This window comes from Dendropsophus ebraccatus, chromosome 7 (assembly GCF_027789765.1).
Source record: "Dendropsophus ebraccatus isolate aDenEbr1 chromosome 7, aDenEbr1.pat, whole genome shotgun sequence".
In the NCBI taxonomy this organism is placed as follows: Eukaryota; Metazoa; Chordata; class Amphibia; order Anura; family Hylidae; genus Dendropsophus; species Dendropsophus ebraccatus.
Window position 1 is genome coordinate 13076565 of NC_091460.1, and position 16325 is coordinate 13092889.

Consider the following 16325-nt stretch of genomic DNA (forward strand, 5'->3'; position numbering starts at 1 on the left):
ATCAGTGTTCTCAGTCACTTCACTGTGCTGGGACTGAGGACACATGATGCCGACTCCGAGGGTGGGGGCCAGGAGCAGGGAGCGTGTTGGAGTGGACTGAGGTCTGATGATTCTAAGCAATCCGTGGGGGTGAATGCAGCTGGATAACAGCAAAACTGTGCAGAATCCATAATAACTGTATATTGGAAAGATGGAAAGCTACAGGTGGGCAGCGTATTAGTGCAAAAATAATTTTGGGGGGAATACCCCTTTAACCTCTTAAGGACCCATGACGTACCGGTACATGATGGATCACTGTCAAGAGGGCGCCGCGGACCGGCCGCATGTGATCGGGAGAGATGGCCTGCAGAAATACACTGCAGGCCATCTCTCCCTGTCGGCATGGGGGTTTGTTAACACCCCCCCCCCAATGACGACGATCGCCGCTATTGGCTTATCAGTTCAGATCATCCAATAGTGGCGATCGGAACCTTTCCGGGCCATCGGTGACCCGATGACCCGGAAAAAATGGCGGTCAGTGCTGTCCGAGGACGGCACCGACCACCATTACTGTAAAAAGTAATGGTGGTCACGGTGCCACCGGCCCGATCGCCGTGAATGGCCGGCCGGAATGTACCGGCCGGCCGTTCACGGCGATCAAAGTCCCCAAAAGTTATAAATACCTGCTCCGGACCCTTCAGCTGGGTAGCTGAGGGGTCCAGAGCAGGTATTTGTACATTACTCACCTGTCCCGGGGTCCTGATCGGCGTCTTCCGGGTTCGCGGCGTCCTCATCTTCTTGTCGGGTCTTCGGCTTCTTCCGTGACGTCCCGTAGGGCTTTTTTCAGCTTTTTTTGGCTCCATCGTCGTCTTTTTTCGGATCTTGCGCTCTGCTGCCCTCTAGCGGCTGATAAGTGTAATACACTTATCAGCAGCTATAGGGATGTTCAGTATGTAATAGAGGTTTTGTTTGTTTTTTTTCCTAATTTTTTTTTTCTATTTTCCGCACCCTGTCGCCGCTGAGTGTTGATCAGCATCGCACGAAAGTGCGCTGCTAATCAGCAACTCCGCCTTTTTGGCGTAGGGTGTTTTTTTTCTATATCCTACTGCCATGGTCTGCTGATAAGTGCCGCACATAAGTGCGGCATTTATCAGCAACACCATTTTTGGCGTAGGTTTTTTTTTTTACACATACTGTAAAAAAACCACGTAAAAAACACTACATTACACCACACTACACTACATTGAATAAAGTTTGACACTACACCATTACATACCCCATATACCAATCCCTATATAAAAGTGGCCCCCGGCGTGTTTTCGGTATCGGACGCATACGTTGTTATTGCCTCCGACACCGAAACAGCCAGTGAGGATGAATGGGGGGATCCTTCGTTCCTCCATTCATCCTCATCCTCATCATCCAATGACGTATCTGGGGGTAGCGTAGCGTACGCTGCCCCCCAGACACGTCTTTTCCGCCAGTACCGTCCCAATAAGAGATGACGGTATGGCGTGAAATTCTACTAACTCTGTGAGAGTACCTCAGGGTACACTTACAGATATAGGGTACGTGCACACTGCGGAATGGCGAAGGATAACCCTTTGTGCATTCCACAGCTGGCATCCACCAGCGGACTGATGCAGGCGAGTGTCTCCACCCGTGTCATAGACTCCATGTTGTGCATGGGCGGATTCCATTGTCCGTCCAAAGAATGAATACGTTGGACGGAGAGCGGAATCTGCCCGCGCATAGAATGGAGTCTATGACACGGGCTGAGATGCGGGCCCGCATCAGTCCGTTGTTGGGTGCCAGCTGCGGAATACACAAAGGGTTATCCTTCGCCATTCCGCAGTGTGCACGTACCCTTAGAGTGTATGAAGGAAGGGACACCCAAATCCAGCCCCCAGATGCCCCCCACCCCCATCCTCGGAGTTAGTGGGGAGATCGTTTGGGAACTGATCTTCCCACTGCTGGATAAAGGTCACCACCCGTACGGGGATAACTTTTATACCAGCACCCCCTCTTCCGGTCCCTCGCTGCCAGAGCTACTGTAGCTTGCGGCACGATCCGAACATATCAGAAGCAGTAATAGAGCCCTCATATTTAGCAGCCATGGAGCGGACCCAGCGCTTCTGGATATGAAGGACCCCGTATCGCACCAGGACAACATTTTCCAGGTGACGTCCCCCACACTGGAAAACAGGAGACCCCAGAAGAAGTGCAGAGTGTGGTGTAACAGGGGGATCAGGAAGGACACCATTTTCCAGTGTGACACCTGTCCTGATCCCCCCGGCCTCTGCATACTGGATCGCTCCAAGGCGTACCACACCATGTTGCAATTACAAAGCCTCTGTGCGGCCAGGGCAGTAGAAACCCCCCACAACTGACCCCATTCTGGAAACTACACCCCATAAGGAATCTAACAAGGGGGGCAGCGGGTATATGGCCCCCTGGTGACGGCCACATTTGGGACGTGAAAATGAAAAAAATGGTATTTTTTATTTTCTCGGCACATGTTCTACGTAAGTGCCCGTCACCAGTGGGGTCCATATGCTCACTGCACCCCTCGTTAGATTCCTTATGGGGTGTAGTTTCCAGAATGGGGTCACTTGTGGGGGGTTCTACTGTCCTGGCAGAACAGGAGCTTTGTAATTGCGACATGGCCTCCATCCTCCATTCCAGCCTCTAAATGGCGCTCTGTCCCTTTGGTGGCATGCCCTGTGCCCATATGGCACACTATAATCACATGTGGGGTATTTTGGTACTCTGGGGAAATTACCTTACACGTTTTGCGTTTAATTTCTTTTTTAACCCCTTGTGGAAATAGAAAAAAATCAAGGCTAGACCAACATTTAGTGTAATTTTTTAAAATTTTTTACTCTAAATCATTGATCTTCTCATGATTTTTTCATTTTCACAAGGGGCTAAAAGATAAAAAAAAAACATAAAATGTGTAGAGCAATTTCCCCTGAGTACGGAAATACCCCACATGTGGACATAAAGCGCCACGCGGGTGCAGGGTAAGCCTCCAAAGGGAAGGAGCGCCATTTGGTTTTTGGAGGCTGGATTTGGCTGGAATGGATTTCGAGGGGCCATGTTGCATTTAAAAGGCCTCTGTGTTGCCAAGACAGTTGAAACCCCCCACAAGTGACCCCATTATGGAAACTACACCCCTCAAGGAATCTAACAAGGGGTGTAGTGAGCATATGGACCCCACTGGTGACGGGCACAAATGTGGAACAATGTGGCGTGAAAATGAAATATTACATTTTTTACACTATAATATTAGTCTAGCCTTGAATTTATCATTTTTACAAGGGGTTTAAAGAGAAAAAAAAAACACAAAATGTGTTGGTTATGGACCCCTTAATGACAGGCACATTTGTGTCGTGAAAGTGAAAAAATTAAGTGAGCATCTGTGCTGTCCAGATGCTCACTGCACCCCTTGTTACATTCCTTGAGGGGTGTAGTTTTCTAAATGGTGTCCCTTTAGGGGTGTTTTTTAGGTTTTGCCACCCCAGAGCCTCTGCCAACCTGAAGTGGTACAGTCAGAAATGACCAAATATAAAGGAGTCATTGAAATTCACTAGGTGCTCCCTTATATCTGAGGCTTGTGGTTGCGTCAAATAGCGCAATAGGGTCACATATGGGGTATTTCTATAAACTGCAGAAACGGGGCAATAAATATTGGGGTGCATTTCTCTGCTAATAGGTTTATCATTATGAAAGATATTGGATTACAATAAAATCTGCACAGAAAATTAAAATTTTCTAATTTCTTACACACTTAGCTTTTATTTCTGTGACTCCCCTTAAGGGTTAAAAAAATTTCTGGATGTGCTTTTGCAGAGTTTGGGGGGTGCAGTTTCTGAAATGGGATGCTTAGTGGGGATTTCTAACATACAGTCCCCTCAAATACACTTTAAACCTGAACAGGTCCCTAAAAATATCTGATTTTGAAATTTTACTGAAAATTTGGAAATTTGCTGCTAATGTTTTACGCTTTCACGCTATTTTGGTTTTTTTCATAAAGAAATGTGAAGTACAATATGTCACGAGAAAACAATCTCAGAATCAGCCGGATAGGTAAAAGCATCCCGAAGTTATTAATGAATAAAGTGACATAGGTCATATTCATAAAATTTGCTCCAGTCCTTAAGGCCATTTCAGGCCCTGTCCTTAAGGGGTAATATAATTTTTTGTTACCAGCTGATATTTCAGCTCAGTTCTATTGAAGTAAGAGGAGCCAGGTTGTAATACACACACAGCCTGAGCATTATAATTTTTGTTACAAACTGAGGTGTCATAGAGAAGGAGCTAAGACCTGCTGCTGTCTATGTGACACTCCATTATACTGACTACAATACAAGATGCTAGAAAAAGCTGGGTGACCTCCATATACTGACTACTATACAAGATGCTGGGAAAGCTGGGTGACCTCCATTATACTACTATACAAGATGCTAGGAAAGCTGGGTTACCTCCATATACTGACTACTATACAAGATGCTAGGAAAGCTGGGTGACCCCATTATACTGACTACTATACAAGATGCTGGGAAAGCTGGGTGACCTCCATTATACTGACTACTATACAAGATGCTAGAAAAGCTGGGTGACCTCAATATACTGACTACTATACAAGATGCAAGGAAAGCTGGGTGACCTCCATTATACTGACTACTATACAAGATGCTAGGAAAGCTGGGTGACCTCCATTATACTGACTACTATACAAGATGCTGGGAAAGCTGGGTGACCTCCATTTTACATGATGATCAGAAAGCTGGGTGACCTTAATGTGCTGTACAGCCCCTCTCTCCTGTGCACGCTGGTAGTGATACAGTTAATATCCCACTAGCAGCCAGAGCAGGGGGTAGGGCTTGCCAGGACTGTTCTGCATCCCTCCTCCCAGGTCAGTAAGCCCCGTAATGACCCGCAGGATAATGGAGGGAGCCCATGACAAGGGGAGAATGCAGGAGTGTTGTTGAGGGTTAAGAAAGGGTTAACTGTGTGCACGAGGGGAGGGGGTGGAGTATAGGTAACATCCTATAAAAAGGGCGTGGGGGCGTCACAGGGTCAGTCAGGACCATAATGACCTGTGACATGCTGGCCGCAGAAGAACTTTTGAGGCAGGTTCGCCTGCTTGAGGCTCAGCACGGTCCCGGATGGCTTGCCTAGCAGCTAAGTGGGGCCCCTTCTGCTTCTGCTTCACCGGGGGCCGCGGTGGGGAGGCTGGCCAGGGCCTGCCAATCCAGGCCCCCTGAGCGGCTGAGTCCGGATGCCGCTCCGAGCTCTCGGCGCCGGAGCCCCAATCGGGACCCTCCTCCCTCTACCCCTTCAGTGAGTCCCTCTGTACCTGGGAAGAGGGGCGGCAGGAATCCTCGCAGGCGGCGGGGAGAGTCAGGCCATCCCAGCCGAGTGGATGTGACGGCTGTTCCCCCCACTGAGGCTCTTAGCGGGGGATGGGCTCAGCGCACGGGGAGTGGTGCGGCGAGGAGAGTGACCCCTCGGCTCTGGGAGGGGAGCGACCGAGCGGACCGTGGATCCAGGCCGGGGAGATGCGCTGCACGCTGTGGCCCCGCCCCCTGGCGAGTGCCGGCGGTCAGGAGAAAGCGCCAGCAGCAGAGGAGAGCGGGGATCTGCTGAGCAGGCTGTCGCCCCTCCAGCCAGGCGGCAGGCCGGGAGGAGAGCTACGGCGTCAGGGTCCAGACGGCCTTCCCGGGTGCGAGGGGTGGAGGCCACGCCCCCTACTGGGGGTTACGACTTGGACGAGCTGCAAGGGAGCAGCGAGGAGGATGCGGGTGGCGTAGGGGGCGGAGCGTCCTGCTTTCAGTATAGACAGCTTGGACGAGAGGATGGATGACGGCGCGGTGGGGCTACGGTCGCCCCCAACGGAGCTACGGGGTTTTGCCCCCTCAAGCGAAGAACGGCCTGGCCCGAGTTCGGGGTCTAGGGTTCCTAGGGCGGCGAGGCAAGAGGAGGCGGGCCTATGGGGCCACCCGGCCTGGGTCAGTAGTCCAGGAGTTGGCTGAAGCAGCGGGATCGTCTGGGCTGTCGACGGCTGCCGCAGGTTCTCCCGCGGCGAGATCGGGTGAGTGTACCACCTGATTGCATCACATGCGGGGGCTGGGGGGGGACATTGCTCTTAACCTAGCGGGGGTGCAGGCTTTTTTGCAGGGGGTCCAAGCGCTACTAGGTCAGGGCATTGCGCCGGCGCAGGCTTTTCCAGATTGGTGTGGGGTAGCGCCGGGGCTCCAGGGTCAGGCGAGGTGGCTGGTGGCGTTGCTGTGGCTGGGGGGTCTGCGGTTGCTGGTGTGGGGGCGAGTGCAGTAGGGGCTGGGAAGGCGACTGTGGCTGGGGACAAAGGGGCGGAGGAGGTGCGCCTGGCGGATGCCGCAAGGGGCGAGGTGTATGTTTGCATCGAGGGCCCGCTGGGGGCACATTTGAAGCAGGAGGTTAGGGAACGCATCTGGAAGGGGAAGTACGTGGAGATTTTCTTCCTGCTCCCGTTAGAAAAGGAGGAGCGTCTGCGATACAGGCTTATCCCACGGATCTTCTAGAATTGGCTGAAGGCTTTCGCTATCTTGGCCAGTGTAGTGGTGGAGAAGACCCCGAAACATTGTTCCGGGCTCTTCTGTTATTTAGATTCCATCGGCGAGGCGTACAGGGTGTATGGGGGGAATGCGTGGCTCAGGTACGATGAGCAGTTCCGCCAGCGGATGGCGGTTCTCCCTTGGTTACGCTGGGACCATAAGGATATTAGCCTGTGGTATGGTAGGGGGGCCCTGTTGGCCAAAACGGATATCGAGGCGGCGTTTCGGTTATTGCCCGTGCACCCGGACAGTTTTCGTTTGTTGGGTTGTCGTTGGCAGGGACAGTTTTTTGTAGATTTATGCTAGATATATGGGCTGTTCAATTTCTTGTGCTTTTTTGAAACGTTCAGCACGTTTTTGGAGTGGGCGGTGCGGCACGAGGCCCAAGTGGCCTCCGTGCTATTCTACCTCGATGATTTTCTTTTTGTTGGGCCGGTGGGTTCCCGGGTTTGCGCAGTGTTGTTGCAGACTATGGAGCGGCTGGCGTTGCATTTTGGGGGGGCTGCGACCCGTATCACTATGTTCGGCCGTCGGCGGACCTGCAGGAGTTCCTGGGGAAGTACAATGGGCGCAACATTGTGATGGAGGCAGAGGTGGTTAGCGTGGATCTGGAATTGTTCACAGATGCGGCAGGTGGGCTGGGCTATGGCGCCTTTTTGCAGGGCCAGTGGAGCGCGGGACGGTGGCCGGAGGATTGGGTGGCGAGGGGCTTGGTCAAGAACCTGGCATTCTTGGAGATGTTCCCGATAGTTGTGGCATTGGAATTGTGGGGGGACCGATTGCGGGATAAGCGGGTGCGGTTTCAGTGTAATAACATGGGGGTGGTGCAGGCGATCAACGGGCAGATGGCTAGTTCGCTTCCAGTGGTTAAGTTGTTGCGACGCATTGTGTTGAAAGGGTTAGAACTGAATGCTTGCTTCCCAGCTGTGCATGTACCTGGAGTCCGTAACAAAGTTGCTGATGCACTTTCTCGCTTCCAGTGGGACAGGTTCCGGAAGCTGGCACCAGGGGCGGAGCTTCATGGCACTCCTTGCCCGGAATGGTTTTGCGAATGGCTTGAAGGCAGCGCTGGGTCTGGTTCAGCGCTCGGTTTGTCCTGCAACATGGTCCGTATATTGCAGGTTCTGGAGGGAGTGGGAGCTCTTTTTTGGGGGATCTTGCAGGGGTGCATGGACCGCATGATTGGAAGGTGTGTCTGTTGTACTATGTCGGGTTTGTTTTTGAGAGGGGGGTGTCTCCTTCGGGGGTTTGTCGGCGTATGTCCGCTTTGGCTTTTTGGTTTCAGGCGAGGGGGGTTCGGGATTTGATGAAGTCCTTTTTGGTGGCCAGAGCGCTGCAGGGTTTTCAGAGGGGTCGGGCAGTCAGGGACGCACGTAGGCCGGTGTCTTTAGATTTGTTGCGACGTTTGGTGGACGTTTTGCCTACAGTGTGTTCTTCGGTCTACGAGTGCCGCTTGTTCGTTTTGGCTTTTTTGGTCGCATTTTTCGGGGTGTTTCGGATTTCCGAGCTGGTGGCACCTAGCAAGCGCAAGGCGGGGGGGCTGTCAGTCGGTGATGTGGTGCTGCGAAGTCGGGTCTGGAGTGTAGACTGGGAGTAACGAAAGCTGACCAGTGGGGCAGTTGTATGTTTGGGGGTGTGGCCTGGTTCGGGGGTGTGCCTGTTGCGGGGTTACGAGTCTTTTATGAAGTTGCGGCTGCCGGTCACGGGTCCGTTGTTGTTGCATGCGGAGGGTCGTTTTTGTCAGTTTACCAATTCGTGCAAGTTTTTCGTCGGTGTTTGCGCGAGTTGGGGCTGCAGCCGTCGGATTATAGTTCGCACTCATTCCGGATCGGGGCAGCCACCGAGGCTGCGAGGTGGGGGTTTGCTCCGGAAGTCATCAAACGCATTGGGAGGTGGGAGTCGGACAGGTTTCGGCTGTATGTTCGCCCTCACTTGTTGTAACGGGGGTTGGTAAGTCGAGCTGGCCTGGGGCGGGGGGGGGGGCTGTGTTATGTTGTGTTTTTGCAGGTTTTTCTCTGTGCCTCGTCTGGATTGCCGGGCACTCCTATGTTCGCAGGGGGGGGGGTGAATGAGCAGCTTTGAGGCCGAACGGTCGGCAGCTGGGCTTCACTAGGTCGGAAGTGCAGGTCCGGTGGCTGGGGATAGGGGGATTGATGTGGTCTCGTTTGCTGCCTGAACTACAGTTTTTCGTCGACATGGATCGGGTGCCAGATAATTTGGTGATCCATGCTGGCGGAAATGATTTGGGAGTACGGTCCTCTAGGGCTATACCTGCTCAGAATTTGGTGCACTTTCCCAGGGGTCCTAACGGTCTGGTCCGACATGGTGGCTAGATGGACATGGTGGCAGGCGAGGTCAGCGGCTAGTATCAACAAGGCCAGGATAAAAATTAACAAAGTGGTGGGGAGGTTTGTGGCCAGAAATGGTGGCATTGTGATCCGGCATAGGGAGTTGGAGGAGGTGGTTGCAGAGTTTATTGGGCCCGACGGGGTACACCTTAATGCCATCGGCCAAGATTTGTGGAATTTAGGGGTTAGAGATGGGATAGAGCGGGCATTAGAGTTGTGGAGGTCCGACCATCAGTAAGGAGTCACTTATGGTCGTTATGGCCGAAGTGGGAGGGGCTTTTGGAGGCTTCGGCAATTCTGTACGTTGGTGAATTGGGGAGGAGGTATACATGCTCCCCCTATATACTGGATATGGAAACGGTTTAGGACTGGGGCGGTACCCAGTCATAGTTGGTCCCTGTGGACTAGGGTCCCCGGGGAAGGTTTGATGGTCTCTCGGTGGGGTGCCTTTGGGCAGGTGCAGGCGGCTAAAGGCAAAGCAGAGACCGGGTTATGGTGTTCTGGAGTTAGCGGTGGACAAAATTCATGGCATGCCTCCAAGAGCTCCTCCCACCTTATAGTTTTATGTTGATAAGGTTGCAATGTTATTTATGCAAAGTATATATTTGAAAGAGTTATTTTTAAGAATAATAAATGGGGCTGCTGTGGACTTTATTCCCAACAAGGTGGTCGAGTCTTTATTGTCGGGGGATGTGGGCTGGTATGGGTAGCACGAGTAGCTAATCTATCCCTTAGTCAAGACTGTGCATAGAGCGTCCTATGAGCAGCCTTCTTGTACACATACTGTACAGGTGGTATTGTGACACTGTCCTAACCATGCACAACCCCCTCCCCAGCTCCTCTTACCTCCTGTCAGCTACTGTGCTGAGGATAAGCACAGGTGTCCCCCGTCCCCAGCCTCGGGCTGCTCTCCATGTGTTCCCTGCTCTGCTAGGATCAGCTCTCTTCCCTCCTGGTCCCTTGGCTGTTCCTAGTGTGCTCGGTGCACTGCTGCTTTGCTTCCAATATGCAGCCCGGCTCATAGGTCACAGGTCAGGCTGCTGAGCTATTAACTGCTGCTCCTTCTTCCCTGCGCTCCTGATAGCGGTTACCATGACCCAACAGTGTATGTACGTCCTGTTGGGTCATATCACAGTGCAGACCATAATGACTAGTTACTGGCAATCATTATACATAGTTACATAGTTAATATGGTTGAAAAAAGACACATGTCCATCAAGTTCAACCAAGGAGGGGATGGATACAGGGAAGGGGGAGGGGTGATAGGTTCTATACATATGCATGTATATTATTTTGCTCTAAGAACTTGTCTAGGCCGGTTTGAAGCCCTCTACTGTTGTTGCTGTGACCAGATCCTGTGGTTGACTGTTCCACAGATTCACAGTTCTCATGGTAAAGAAGGCTTGCTCCTGTCACCAGATCTCTCTTCCCCAGCTCACATAGGAGGAGGACATTACCTGGCTCTATGAGGGTCCTCCATTTGACTCACCTCCTGTCTTCTACCAAAAGCCTGTGGCCGTGGTGGAGGAGCTACCTGAGGGCAAGAGGGGAAGGTTATGCACTGGATCCCTGCGCACAACTGAAGTCCTGCGCCTCACACTTTGAGAAGCGCGGGTTTAAAGGGGCAGAGCAGGGAGAGGTGAGAGGCAGCGGCATTATTATAATGAGGGCAATCTCACTTGGGCCCCCCGGAGCTCTGGGCCCCGGGCGGTTGCTCAGATCACTAAGTCAGACACTCTAGGATAGTCAGGAACAATGGACACTATATTCCTGTGAACTCCAGTGAGTCCAGTGACCTTTATTCTGAAATGGATTGTCGTACTCTTGTCTCACAGGCTATGATGGAGTGTCCCACAGGCCATGATTAAGGGTTATATCCGAAATGCGTTGGAACGATTTTTATCACTTTGTTATTTTTTATGTTTCAATAAATTTTCTACATTTTATCGGAGCTTTGGGATCCATTTCTATTTTTTCTATATTACTTTGCCGGGAAACGGCCCGATTATTCTCCACGTGCTCCTTCCTGGGACGCTGATGGTGCAAGAGAGACCAGCATTATGGGGGTGAGCTGACAAATTTGCTCTGTTGTGAATGAACTCTAGGATACCGCCTCTGCCACTGAATGGCTGAGTGGGCTGGAAAAGTCACGTCTCAAGCCCGTGTCACAGACCAAGAGGCCGCCGGGCATCACAGACCGGAGAAGCGCGATCCAGGACCCCGCGCTGAAACCGAGGAGGTTAATGGATGCCGTTGCCTTCATCCACCTCCTCCCCGGAGTACCCCTTTAAACAGATGGCTATATCACAGACTTCTCTCTTGACCTTTCCACACCAACATCTGCCACATTTAAACCCTCCTTCCAGAATTCTCCTGACAGACCTAGGGCTACACTCTCCCAGTCTCGTCTCCGACATCTCCATCTTGCCATTATTTTAAAGCATGCTCTGTCTAGAGGTCTATGGCCCTCTTAGCTTTCACTTTCACACTTCATTGTCTGATTTAGAATAATGCCAAGCTGCTATGTGAATCAGTGCCGTAACAAAATTGGTCGTCCGGGCCAAATTAATGGAATCAAGTTGCAGCTTTTTCCAAAAGATCAATTGAGGGTACAAACACACACTGCTTATACGCTGCGTATTTACTGCTGCGATACGCAGCAGATTAGATCTAAATAACTGAACACAGTATCAAATCTGCTGCGTATCTGCTGTGTGTGTTTGTACCCTGAAAGTAAAGACATGGCTACTAAGTTTGGGCCAGAACTTTCAAAATCTTGATGCATTAGTTTCAAAGATTGACAATGAAAATAAGAACACATTTCGGCTACGCTCGGCGCACTTCACACAAGATTGTTTTATATTTTACAGTCGAGGGCAAACATTGAGACCTGATGCTATACCCTCACTTTTCCCACAAACATCAGGCGGCATAATTTTTTCCGAAGATCTAAAAAAAGAGATTTAAAAGCCGAATGAAGTCTTTTATTACTGAAACTGTGAATGCCCTGCCACAAATTCATCATCAAAAGACCTATTGCACAATAGGAACACAAACTGATTTTTCACAATTAAAATCAAATATTTCCTACAGTGAGACAAACACTCTGCCTACATGTACCCAAATACATTCCCCTCTAGCAGATCTGGACTATTCATCCTCCATTCTTAAAAGACTGAATGTCAAATATTGTCTGTGACAGTGTAAGCTCATTAGATCAATATATTTGTCCAAGTCCAGATTTGGCAGGATCAGGATCCTCCATGTCAAATGATGACTTGGATTCCTTGGAGCCATGGTAAGTAAAATGTCAAGTACTTTATTGGGCATGAGTTTTTAATTTTTGAAATTCAGACAAAGAAGTTAGAAATCTTCTCACTGCCGCATCGATATTGTTTAGTGGCCAAAATTTTCACAAAGTCTGTGAGTTTAGGAACATTCTTGGTTTGGTTAACATTTCAGAAAAAACCTATTACAGATATCAGGCAATGTTTATTTTCCCAGCCATTGACATGAAGTTGAAGTTGTTCAAAAGACACAGTGCTCTTCCTCCGTGGCCATGGAGAAGCATGGCTTGTCTATTGTGTTAAACCATTTAACAGTGGAAGGCTACAAAATAAGAATTTTTGCCTCCGATAGGCATGTTGGTGTGTGTTAGCATATCCGGGAACACTACCCACAAATGTCTCACCAATTTGGCACTATGCCAAGTCTCAAAAAAAAAAATTTGCAAAGAGATCACTCCATGGATCAATCCCATAGTTTTGGTGGCGTGTTCAGACCTGCCGGGATGACAGTGATTTGCTGAAGCAAAAATGGCTATCATTACTCCAACATATTTATAATCAACACAAATGGCAAGGGACATCATATACACAATGTAGTCATGGTCCATTACCAGATGACGAAAATGAAATACTGCGGTTACAAAAAGAAACACCACCCTATTTGAAAAATTGCTCACATATTAGAAAGCGCCCAAATGCTGAAAGACATCTCTCACTTGGCGCTAAACTGCCATACAGACAAGTTCGAGCTATCACAGCCTGGCCCTAAAATATCATCCCAAAAGAATACACTTTGGAATTGATTCCATGGAGGCCAGATCCACACTGGCTGCCCTCATCAACAATTATATTTCCAGAAGTCAAGCCGTGGTTCAGGTGGCCAAAAGTATTACAGAGTGCCATGGGACAAAGAACTGCCTTGGTGCTGTGTCAGGCATCTTCAAGGTGGACAATAAGGAACATATATGACAAATTGAAGGTGAATTATCTTTAAGAACTTTTGCAAAATGTTCTCAAACTAGCTAAGGGGGACATTACATCCACCCAGACCTACCGAGTAGCCACCAAATATTCAAAATAAAGAGCGGCCCAATAAAGCTGAACTGGTATTGTTATGGTTGGCTAAAACCAGACTATATTTTCTACCCTTGGCTTAATCTCCCTTTTTACACTAATCCACCGCATAGGACGTTCACAAACACCCTGGGCATGAGGAAGTTTGGCTCTCTGGATGGCCCCACTTGATCCCTGTTACACTTACAACATGGTGATATCAATGTGGCAGAACACATGCTGCTTGTGTAGTTACTAACAGCTCTATGGGTATGTGCACACTGAGTAAATAGGACAGAAAGTCCGTTGCGTAATCCGACGCTCGTGGATCATTCAATCATTCTTTGGGGCGGAGGAAGGAATCCGCCTGTGCATAGAATGGAGTCTATGGCACAGGCAGAGCCTCACGCAACCGCCGCTGGGCGCGAGCATCCAATTACACAACGGACTTTCCGTCCTATTTACTCAGTGTGCACATACCCTAATAGAGTGATGATCATAAAGATCAAGGGCCAGGTGTGAGGCCAACATAATGCAACCACCATTGTGGATATTAAAGCTAAAAACATCCAAGGCTATAGTTACGGTGTTCCAGCCGCCGTTTGTTCATTCACCGCTGTAAGGCTGCACTCCCACGTTCCGTGATCCTGACGGATCACGGACATTTGGAATGCATGAACCGGAGTCCCCCCGCGCCCGGACAGCATCTATAATTAGATGCTGGGAGCGGGGGAGACTGTATTCATAAGCGCAGCGCTGTAATGAATCAGCCGCGCGGTGCTGTTACTACAGCGCGGCGCTTATGAATACAGTCTCCCAGATGCTGTCCGGGCGCGGGGGGACTCCGGTACATGCATGCCACATCCGTGATCCGTCACGGAACGTGGGAATGCAGCCTTAGTCCTTCAGGCCTTTGGGTTAAGCTGCATGTTCCTCTGCATGTAGTATAGTTCTAGCCACTAGAAGGGGTGCATGCACACTGTTCTGTGCATTAAAGGGGTTGTCCGGCGATAAAAAATTATTCACAGAATAACACACATTACAAAGTTATACAACTTTGTAATGTATGTTATGTCTGTGAATGGCCCCCTTCCCCGTGTCCCACCACCCCCCACCCGTGTACCCGGAAGTGTGGTGCGCTATACATACCTGTCACGTGCCGACCACGGTCTCCGATCCTCAGCAGTGACGTCTTCTTCGGGCGGCCAGCGGATCTTCCCGAGTGACGGCCGCCCTCTGCAGCGTCATCCGAAGCTCAGCCGCGATTGGCTGAGCATAACTGTGCTCAGCCAATCGCGGCTGAGCTTCGGATGACGCTGCAGAGGGTGGCCGGCACTCGGGAAGATCCGCCGGTCTCCCGAAGAAGACGTCACTGCTGAGGATCGGAGACCGTGGACGACACGAGATGCGGTGAGTATAATGCACCACACTTCCGGGTCTAGCGTGGGTGAGGGGAAACACGGGGAAGGGGGCCATTTACATACATAACATACATTACAAAGTTGTATAACTTTGTAATGTGTGTTATTCTGTGAATAATTTTTTATCGCCGGACAACCCCTTTAATTACCCTGCACCTGTGTCTTAGCCATTTAAGGAAGCTTCCTGCACATGTGCTCTGCCTCAGTGTCAAGGTACTTCCTGTATCCTCTGCCCTGGTTCCTGTTACGGTGTTCCTGTCATGTTCCTGTGTTGCCACTGTGATGTCCTCGATCCCTGGAGTTCCTGCTGAACAGACCACAGGACAGATCTTGGATTGAGGGTACAAACACACACACTGTATACGCAGCGTATTTACTGCTGCCATACACAGCAGATACGCAGCAGATTAGATCTAAATAACTGAACACAGCATCAAATCTGCTGCAGATCTGCTGCGTATACGGTGTGTCTGTCTGTACCCTAAAAGCAGCTATCCAAAGGTACAAGGGGTTTGGGGGGGGGGGACAGATTGTGGGTACAGAGTCGCTTTAAGTTAGGAACCGACACTTTATCAGGAACCTTGACGTGGTGTGTGGGCTTATGCCTTTTGATCAAACTGTAACTAACTCCTGATTGTTAGTAGTAAATGTTGCTGAGAAGCAGATGGTCGGCCATAAGCATTGGGATGTGCGGCCATGTCTATTTTTTTCTCTCCATTAAGTACATTGTAGATTTTGGGGGGGGGGGGGGGGTATGTCTGCCAGCATTGGGGCTACTGGGCAACTGGGCTGCTCCCTTCTTATGGCACAGTTGTTGCTGTGATGGTGGTCGCCGCATGGGGCTGCGCTATTTTTAAGTTAGGGACCCACACTTTATCAGGAACCTTGACGTGGTGTGTGGGCTTATGCCTTTTGATCAAAATGTTACTGATGTTAGTAGTAAATGTTGCTGAGAAGCAGATGGTCAGATAAGCAGTTTGGATGTGTGGCCATGTTTTTTTTTTTCTTCTCTCCATTGAGTACAATGCTTCAGCTCATAGAGGTCACAGCATCATTAGGGAACGGCTTCTGGAGACTGGGGGACCTCACATGGAACGGCTGCTGCTGGAGACTGGGGGACCTCACATGGAACGGCTGCTGCTGGAGACTGGGGGACCTCACATGGAACGGCTGCTGCTGGAGACTGGGGGACCTCACATGGAGCGGCTGCTGGAGACTGGGGGACCTCACATGGAGCGGCTGCTGCTGGAGACTGGGGGACCTCACATGGAGCGGCTGCTGCTGGAGACTGGGGGACCTCACATGGAGCGGCTGCTGCTGGAGACTGGGGGACCTCACATGGAGCGGCTGCTGCTGGAGACTGGGGGACCTCACATGGAGCGGCTGCTGCTGGAGACTGGGGGACCTCACATGGAGCGGCTGCTGCTGGAGACTGGGGGACCTCACATGGAGCGGCTGCTGCTGGAGACTGGGGGACCTCACATGGAGCGGCTGCTGCTGGAGACTGGGGGACCTCACATGGAGCGGCTGCTGCTGGAGACTGGGGGACCTCACATGGAGCGGCTGCTGCTGGAGACTGGGGGACCTCACATGGAGCGGCTGCTGGAGACCGGGGGACGTCACATGGAGCGGCTGCTG